General features: G+C 41.4%; 1 pseudogene; it reads left to right on the forward strand.

The window, feature by feature from the left end:
* The first annotated feature begins 778 nt into the window (after positions 1–778).
* Positions 779–1355, forward strand: LOC118834924 (annotated as a pseudogene).
* Positions 1356–10596: the final 9241 nt, after the last annotated feature.

Consider the following 10596-nt stretch of genomic DNA (forward strand, 5'->3'; position numbering starts at 1 on the left):
GAAGGTAGAAGTGGAGAAAAGGAATAAAAATAAGCATTCCAGACATGGAGGACTGCAAGTGAAAATGCTAGGATTTGGCAGATGGATAAAAAACAGCAAGGAAGCCAATGTCACTGGATCAGAGTATGTGGAGGGAATAAGGTGGAAGAAGAATAAGAGGTATGAAGGACCAGGTTATTGAGGGCTTTAAAAGCCAAACAAAGGATTTTATATTTGATCCTGAAGGTAATAGGAAGCCACTAGAAATTAATGAATGGGGTGTGGGGGTCAGGTGGAGTGATATAATCAGACCTGAAATTTAGGAAAACCAATCAGATGAAGTGGAATAGAGATTGCACAGGCCAGGAGAGAGATTTGTGGCTTCCAGACTTACCAGCAAGCTATTGCATTAGTCCTGGAGTGAGGTTATGAGGACCTGCACCAGCATGGTGGCAATGTCAAAAGAGAGAGGGAAAGTATATATGAATGTCAAAAAATAGAAGAAATAGGACTTAACCACTGATTGCATATCAAGGGTAAGAGAGAGAAAAGAGTCAAGACAGGGATGATGATTGTTCCCTGAACAATAATAGGAAAGTTATGGAGAGAAAGATTTTGGAGAAAATAAATTTATTCAGTTCTTGAGTCCTGTAGCCGCTGTTGCTGCCACTGCCTCCAACACCCCCACCGCGGGCAGGGAGGGAGGGAGAAGACCAGGTTGAAACATTAGCTGCCACTGTGGGGGCTCTGGCTGGGACAGATAAGGAAGGCAACAGCTGCACCCACCACAGCCTCCACGATGCAGATCATAAAGTGCATGATGGTGGGCTACAGGTCAGTGGGCAGGATGTGCATTCTCATCTGCTATACAACCAATGCCTTCCCTAAGGAGTACATCCCAAAAATGTTCAACAGCTACAGTGCCCAAAGCACTATGGATGGGCACACAGTCAATCTGAACCTGTGGGACACAGCAGGCCAGGAAGAATATGACTAGCTACTCACCCTGTCCTATCCCCAGACCAATGTCTTTGTCATCTGTTTCTCCATTGCTAGCCTACCTTCCTATGAGAAAGTGAGGCACAAGTGCAACCCAGAAGTATGTCACCACTGTCCTGATGTGCCCATCCAGTTTGTGGGCACCAAGAAGGACCTGTGGGCCCAGCCAGATGCCATAAGCTGGCTGAAGAAGCAGGGCCAAGAACTGATCATGCCCTAGCTGGGTGTAGCCCTGAACAAGCACATCCAAGCTGTTTGCTACCTTGAGTGCTCTGCACTGCAGCAGGTTGAAGTCAAAGTGTTCCCTGATGGTTTCCAGCCCTGCTCAATCCAATCCAACACCATTCAAGGGAGGCTGCTCCTATTTCCTTTTGTGATGCCCCAACCTTAGGAAGGGACAAATCCCCCCCCTCCCAACCTCTTCTGGCCTGTCCTTGGGTTTGTCATCTGTTTATCCATCTTCTTGAGCTCCTTTCTCCACCTCCCACATCAGCTGGATATACCTTGACTCCCTTCTCCCCTCTAAGTCTTATTGGCTCCTCTTTCTCTCTCTGATGGAATGCCCAGCAACCAGTGTCCATTCACCATCAGAGGAAGGGAGAGAGGGATTGAGGCAACATTCCTCTCCACCTTTCTCTGGGCAGTCTTTACATTCAATTCAGTTAACATCTATTTACCAACCTCCTACTACAAGCATGGCTCTGTTCAGATCCTGGGAATTCAGAGATGAAAAAATGACATAGTCCCTGCTCTCCTGGAGCTTACAGTCCACTGCCCTTCTGTCTCTGGCACTCAAAGCTCAAGAAGTTTTGTTGTGGCAGGAGACCTGTTTGTGGGGAGGGCCTTTTCTAGCTCTCCCACCCCATCAGTTTTCAATGAGCTTCCTTAGGCCGACCCTCAGAGGTCTTTTTGAGCTTCCCTAGGTCTAGGGCACTTCTGGAGACCCATCCGACCCTTTGCCCATCCCTGCTCCACCCTGGCTACCATGCTTAGGACATGCCCCACCCTTCTTGTCAGAACTGTAACACAGGATCCTGAGAATAAACAAAACCAGCCAGCAACTGCCCATCTGAGGAAGGGGCAAGGACAGCCAGCTGTCTCCCAATCCCCCATTTACAAACCCACCAACCATATTTTGTCCATATGGTCCGGAGGTCTGGAGGTCTGGAAAGGGTGGGAGAACTTGTCCCATCCCACCAGCCCTCTCAACCCTCTCCCTGTGTGTATTAATAAAACCTCCCTTTGTTAAAAAAAAGAAAAGAAACTATATCAGTTTCAGACATGTTGAGTTTAAGATGTCAATGCAGGTCACATAAGCAATAATCTTACAGATTAGTCTGATCCTCATGACCCTTCAAAGCTATCCAAAACAGAAACTATGCACCAAAAACAAAGCGACTTCAGTTGTTTCCATGGTCTAAGACACTTAGAATCCAAAAGAAAGCAAAAAAATCTCCTCAAGCCCAGGGACTAACTAACTCTAATGGAAACTGAGCTCACTCAGAGGTCCTCTCTCAACTCCTACACCATCAGCAGTAAGGTTGCACTAGCCAGACCCAAAAATATGACAGAGGTTTACATCAAAGGCCACTCCTGTCTCCTGTTCCCCCACCCGTCTTTCTATTGCTTTAGGACTCTCAGTCCAGACTGTGGAAGTGTACTTAATCCTTGAAAGACAGCTTGTTCATAGCCTTGCAAGAGCAAAGGCCTACAAGGATCTGCAACCTGGAGGTATCAGCCCTTCAAAGAGCTGAACTGCCAGTTCTGGGGAAAGCAAGCTCTGAGCTGCCAGTCCATGGCCAGAGAATTAAGCAACACAGGGAATAAGACAAGTGGCCAGTATAAGACACCATTAATTCAGATGGGGCTAGATCTGACCACTCAAAAGTTACTTGGGGCAGAGATCCAACCTGGTGAACCATTAAATACCTATTGTGGAGGAAGCTGAGACACTTCAAGATTCATCCTCTAAGGAAACCACAATCAGAGCAGAGTGAGTCAGTATGTAAGTAACAAGGAAATTGGGGGGAGGGGGGAGCAAGGGGGTTGAAGTACCAAGGATTTCATGAGGAAGAAAATTCAAAGACCTTGAATTTAAACTGATTAACCAACAGGAAAAATATATTAATAACAGAAAGATATGTAGCATCGAGACTAATAGATGAGTTCAGGTATCTATAAATAAATATTTTAAAAGAAAAAAATAAAGAAATGATCTGATACTTGATGAAATAGAGGACATGTGTAATTTGAAAATGACATAGAATCATAATAAACTATTTCTGAATAGTTTAAAAGAGAAACAAGAATTATGAATACAGAATTTATGCTCTGCACATCAAAAATAATGAACAGAATAGGAAAACTTGAACCTGCAACGGCAAGCCTCACCAAAGAAACAAGAGATAACAATAGATTAATTGTGCAAATACACAGAAGTCAGGGACACCTAGAAGAAGAAAAGCAAAGAACAACAACATTAAAAGTAAAAAATGTTTAAAATATGTAAAAGAAAATACATTAAAAGAAAATACGTAAGCAAAACATACTCAATTCACACAGAATGCATAGACAACTTAAGCATCATAGTGCTCCAAGAAGAATATGACAGTACAAACAAAACAATATAAAACAACAACAACAACAACAAAACTTTAACACTACAATGAAGGAAATAGTAGAAGAGACCTTTCCAGAATTTGAAAATGTGGAAAATGGAAGTTCCAATTGAAAGAATGTACAGGTTGCCTCCAGAAAACCTATAAGCAAGCAATAGCAACAATGATGACAAGCAACAACACAACAGGGCTGCAAAGTCCAAGACACACAGTGTTTAAATTTAAGATTTTCTGCAAACCATCAACAGGAAGAGCTTCACAAACAGATGAAAGGACAGTTGAATGATGCAAGACTATTTCTCATTCACTAAAAAAAGAGAAGAGAATGGAATAATATCTTCCCACGAGTACTGGAGTTCAGGACACAGCCCAGAGTGATCTGTTCAGCAAATCTGAGCTAAACAGTACAGGTAAAAAATGAATGTTCAATAATAAAGATGAGCTTGAAATATTTTTAGGAAGTAAACCAAAACAGAAACATTATTTGCCTATTCACCATAAACAACAGAAATGCAGGAAAAGTGAATAAATGTAGCAGGCAAGAACAGTAATAGCAACAGGATGACTAATAAGAGATTTCTTTCTAAAAGTACACAAGCAGACAGGTGTTAAGGCAGAAATCTTGTGGAGGTAACAGTGAAAAGGCTGATAAGGAGTATGATAGGCTGGCAAAATCCTACCTTCAAGTAAATGCTTCTTTTGTGAGACCATATTACAACATGTGAGGGTACATTAAAGGGAGAAGAGGAGAAGGATAGAGAGAAATGAGTGATGTGCCAGAGCTAGCAATGAGGTCTATGGTGTCAGAAAAAGAGGACCCTATGGGGGGGGTGAGAAAAAGAGAGGAAAGATTAAAAGAGAGAAGAAAGGGAAAGAGGCCTTACTTTAAGGATAGGAGAGAGTTCCACTGGAGAATGTTCCTATAAGTGAAAAGAGATAGATGGTGATAGAAGATGAGGACCTTATGCTAGATGAGGTGTGGAGGATTTGTTGTCCTAGGAGTGTAAGGGAGAGGAGGAGGATTGGAACCTCTAGTGTCAAATGACATCTGGAGGACTGGGAGAGCATAGACAAGAGATTTCCAAGCAAATGTAGAAAAAGAAAAAGTCAGACAGAGAGGATATAAATCAGTGGTGGATTGAATAACCAGGGTTGTGGTGGGGGAGGAGCCCTACCAAGGGACAGAGCTGGGTAATGTATAGAATAATGGGCTTGAAGTTAGGAAGACTTGTGATCAACTCTGGTCTCAGATACTTACTAGCTGTGTGACCCTGGGCAAGTCACTTAATCTCTATTCACTTCAGTTTCCTCTTCTATAAAATGGGGATAATAGCAGCCCCTATTTCCTGGGGTTGTTGTGGGGATCAAATGAGATAATATTTGTAGAATTCTTAGCACAATGGCTGGTAAACAATATGTGATATAAATGCTAGTCACTATTAGTATTAGGACTAGATAAAAGGGAAGAAATCAAGGGGAAATATCAAATGAGGAGAGAGGATCAGAAATGAGGGGTAGAAAATCACTAGGAACAGGGCCACCTTAAACATTAAAGTAAAGTAAATAGAAGAAATATAATACTGTGTTTACAGCAAAAGAGGAAAATTGAAACTGGAAAATTTCTGCAGAGAGAACATTATTGCATTTAGTATAAGAAGGGAGATAGTGAAACAAGAAAAAATAAAATCTTTCCATGAAATTTCAGCTGGGTATCCAAGATACATACATATGTCTATGTATATATGTAGTATACATACATGCATGCATATATATGTGTGTATATGTATATATGCACATACATTTATACACATATACATATTTAACATATTTAATAGTCATTCTCCAATAGATAAATGGTCAACTGATATGAACGAAAAGTTCTCAAAAGAACTGCAATTCATTTACAACTACATAAAAAATGCTCCACATCATTAATAATAAGAGAAATGCCAATTGAAACAACCAAGAGACTTCACCTCACACTGCAAATTGTCAAAGATGAAAAAAATGGCAAAACAGTGTTGGAAGGGTTGTGGAAGGATAGACACACTAATATGTTGTTTGTGGTACTGTGAGATGGTTTCAACCATTCTGAAAGCAATTTGAAATTATGAAAATAAGGTGACTATAAGATCTTTAGCCTCTGAATTAGAGACTCTATTACTGAGATAATATACTCCAAGGAAGTCATTAATAAGAAAAAGTCCCCATATTCTCCAAAATATTTATAGCAGCACTTTTTGTGATAACTAACAACTGGAAGCAAAAGAAAAGATGCTCATCAATTGGGAAATGACTAAAATTATGGTACATTAATGTAATGAAATATTACTGTGCTATAAGAAATGTGGGTAATAAAAACATAAAAGCATGGAAAGATCACTCTGTACCAAAAATAAAGTTAGTGAGTCAAGAAAGCAAGACACAAAGTAACCATGACAATTTAAATGGAGAGAATGATAACACATGAAAAATTTAAAAAGTAACAAAGTTGTAAAGGTCAAGGTACACTCAAATGAAGAGATATGAGAAGACGCCCTTATCCCACTCCTTTGTGGAGGTGGTAGGTTCACAGGTATTACACATTGCACATAATTTCTACTTTTTCAGTGTATAAGTCAATTGTACTGACTTTACACCCTTCTTTTTCTTCTCCAAAATGGTCCTCAGGGAGTGGGAGGGAAAGAGATACATGGGATACTATGGTAATATAAGAAATAGAAAATATCAATAAAAATTATTGTTTAAAAAAGATGTCTATGAGATATTCAGACTGAGATTTCTAACAAGCGTATGTAAACATATTTAATGTATACAAAGTGCCTTGCAAACCTTAAGTAAATGAAGGAAAAAATATTTATTAAGCACTTACTGTGTGCTAAGCACATTGTTATTATTTTATGTACAAATAGAAAAGCAGGACTATGCCTGCCCTCAAGGAAATTACATTCTAATAGGAGACAGATCATACATAGGAGAATTTAGTGTCTGCTGAGGCACAATGCTGTAAGAAGACTAAGAATTTTGTCCTCTGACACCAACATGTGGCCCCAAGAAAATGGATCTTGATCCTTTAGCCTTTCCTTTTATTCTTTAACATTTTAAACTAAAAACATTTAGACTAAAAAGACTAACTGGAGTATGTCCTTGCAAGTTTCAAAAGAGGGAGCCTCTGGGAGTCCCAGTTCATATTGGATTTTGCTGCTGTCCTAGTACTGATACACAAAGAGCAAGGAGTAACCTCTGGGAATAGCTTTTGGGACAACCCTAGCTAGTACAAGGAATCATCAAGTATCAGTGCTACATTTGGATGTGAATATGGTGGGACCAAATTTAGGAAGCAAATGTGGTAAATATAAGCCCATTCTCCCTAGTAAATGAAATGGAATGAAGGTAGTGCTCCTCCAATGTACTAGGGTGGGAAAATGTTTTTTTTCCTTTTTTTTTTGTTTTGGATTATTTAATATTTTTAGTTTTCAGCATTGATTTTCACAAGAGTTTGAATTACAAATTTTCTCACCAGTTCTACCCTCCCCCCCACTCCAAGATGGCATATATTCTGGTTGCCCCACACCCCACTCAGCCCTCCCTTCTGTCACCCCACTCCCCCCATCCCCTTTTCCCTTAATTTCTTGTAAAGTAAGATAGATTTCTATGCCCCATTGCCTGTATATCTTTTTTTCTAGTTGCAAGCAAAAACTTTTTTTTTTTGAACATGTGTTTTTAAAACCTTGAGTTCCAAATTCTCTCCCCTCTTCCCTACCAACCCACCCTCCCTAAGAAGGCAAGCAATTCAACATAGGCCACATGGGTATCATTATGTAAAACCCTTCTACAGTACTCATGTTGTGAAAGACTAATTATATTTTACTCCTTCCTATCCTATCCCCCTTTATTCAGTTTTTTCCCTTGACCCTGTGTAGCCATAATGGCTTTTGTTTTCTTTGAATGGCTCAGCTTGCCTCATTGAGCCTCTGGACACTGTGGCTTGCTCTTCCGGGGCAGGAGGCCCGGGGAGCATGCCGGGAGGCAGACGGCTTCCTGTGTGGGGAGTCATGGGGCTGGCTGAGGGGAGGTGTTAGCTCCAGAACCTGGTCTACCCTAGGGGGAGGAGCCAACTCAGGAACCAATCGGCCCTGGTCATTTGGGCGGAGCTTGATGATGTCAGAAACCCTATAAGAGGGGAGAGGACAGCTTGAAGATTCTTCCTCTCTTTCCTTTTCCGGTTGGAGCCAGAGGCAGTTACAACGACCGTTACAGAGGCAGTTACGACCGTTACATCGTCAGTTTCAGTTGCAGCTTCAGTTTCAGAAACAGACACAGCTGAGGCAGGAGCTGCCAGCAGCAGAGCTGATCTACGGGAGGAAGCTGAACAAAGACTTCAGTCCAGTGGGTAATCTTATTACCATCAAGGGGGAAACATGATTTTGCTTTACGCAATCATGTTTCTCTGTAGCCTCCTGGTTACTCTTTCAAGGCGTACCTATTGGGCCTGGAAGATTATGACCAACATATCAAAATGGGGCTTCTGGTTCATGGGTTGGTTACTGTGGAGCCTAAATAAATGTTTTGATTCTTCTGCCTTCTACTTTGAGAGTTTCTTCTATCCGGCGATTCCGAACCTTTCAGACATGTTTATGATCCTCTTTGAGATTATAAACTCGGCCCTCCTGATACATTTGGCGTCACGAACAGGATCGCTAGGTATAAGATCTCTATTTAGAAGCAGAACAATTCCAGAGGAAGAGATAAATATCCCAGGATGGGAGGATCCATTTTATTCCTCCCTAGCAAAAGAATTGGCTAAAAAAGCTGGACCCTGTGAAAACTGGGAACCAAGGCTACGGGAAGGAGATCCTAGGGATTTGGAAAAGTGTTTACGAGAAGTTGGGATTCAGTCAGGGGCATCACTATCTAGGCAAAGCTGGATAGTGTTATCAGCCTACCGGCTAGTATACGAAAGATTGAGATTAAGTGAAAGACATGGGGGCACTCCTACCCCACAGGAAGAAGGGAAATCTCAGATAGCAGAAGACCAAACTGACTCAAATGAGAACTTTTCTATTAATGTGGCTAAGAGCAACAGGAGACCAAAAAAGCCCAGAGTGCATTTCAACCCAGCCCAGAAAGAGCCGGCTGAGGCACAAAACACTACTGGGGTTCAGGATGTGCCTCACACAGAGAATAGGAGATGGTTAAATGATCAGACAAGGGCTCGACCCATACAAAGGAGGAAGACAGAAACCCGAGGTGAAGATTCAGTTACAAGGGAAATTCAGGAAGATTTCTCACCGCAAGAGGTCACAGATATTTTGAGTAGATTCAGCCAAAGAATAGGAGAACCATTGATATCTTGGATGGTAAGACTCAGTGATCAAGGGGCCGGTGGAATATCAGTAGATGGGACAGACTGCATGAGATTCATAGGTATCAGCCATGATCCTCTAGTTCAACAAGCTTTTAGGGAACATCATCAGCAAGGAGATGGTGATAGCAGGACTACTCTGTTGGCATTAGCCGCTGTGGGATGCAATAAGAGATATGATACTGATTCTATGTGGCCCACTGAGCACAGACCCTGGTATTCACTTAGAGATTGTATCATGAGACTAAAGGAGGAGGTAATGAAGACTGCCATTATGATAGGAACTGCAGACAAATATTACAATGATCCAATGGGACTGTCTCATAGGAATTTAATAATTAGGACAGCTCCCCCTGCTTATAAACAACTAATTTTGAATTTATTACTTGGAGAAGTAGGGAGCCGTCTTACAACAGTGATAAATAAGATTTTACAGTTATATGACTTAGGTGACTGGGGAAGGGATAGATCTCCTCGAGAGAGAAGAGTGAATAACCAGCAAACTTGGCGCCAAAGGAGAGTAACAAGGAAAGAAATGTTTACTGCTTTATTGAGAGCAGGGGTAGGTTTTGAAATGATAGATGGAATTCCAACCAATGAATTATATAGAATGTACAGAGATAAAGGCCTTGATAACAGGAGAGATAGGGAAATCAGAACTGCTCCTGCAAATGCTACAGATGTTGAACCTTCATACCCAAGTGAATCACATGAAAGGGAATACTAGGGAACAGGCCAGGCCCCAGCCCAAGTTAAGGAAATACACAGGCTGGATTGCAGACCTCACATTAACTTGACCATATATTGGAAAAATGGGTCAAGTACGGTAACTGAGGCATTAATAGATACTGGGGCCGAGGCCACCCTTATTTATGGAAATCCAGACAAGTTCAGCCATGGAACTCCTATTACCATTACAGGACTAGGAGGGACTGAAATATCAGCCAGACAAGTTAAATTGATGATGAAAATTGGACAGTTGCCCAAGAAAGAATATAGTGTGGTTATTGTGCCTATTCCTGAATACATCATTGGAATAGACATTTTGAAGGGTATGACCTTAAATTTACCCGAAGGGAAATACCAATTTGCTGTGAGGAAAATAGGCATTAATGCAGTCTTAGTGGGGAAAATCAAGATGGATCCAATCACTTTGCCCGAACCTTCTGAAGTAATTACTTTGAGGCAATATCGTGTGCCAGGTGGGCAAGATGAAATTGCCAACACTATAAGAGAATGTGTTGAGGCAGGAGTGTTAGTCCCTACAACTACTCAATGGAACAACCCTGTCTGGCCAGTCCGAAAGTCAGATGGAACATGGAGGATGACAGTAGATTATAGACAGCTGAACAAAGTGACTCCTCCCTTGTATGCTGCTGTCCCAGACACGGTTACTTTAATAGAGAGAATACAAAAACATGAAGGGACTTGGTATGCAGTTATTGATTTGGCCAATGCCTTCTTTACGATCCCAATAGACCCCAAGCAATGGAATCAGTTTGCTTTTACTTGGCAAGGCCGACAGTATACATTTACACGCCTGCCGCAAGGATATATTCATAGCCCAACTATTTGCCACAGGATTGTAGCTGAACATTTGGATGAATTAAAGTTGCCTGGTGTACAGCTTACACA

Source organism: Trichosurus vulpecula, chromosome 1 (genome assembly GCF_011100635.1).
Source record: "Trichosurus vulpecula isolate mTriVul1 chromosome 1, mTriVul1.pri, whole genome shotgun sequence".
Taxonomy (NCBI): Eukaryota; Metazoa; Chordata; class Mammalia; order Diprotodontia; family Phalangeridae; genus Trichosurus; species Trichosurus vulpecula.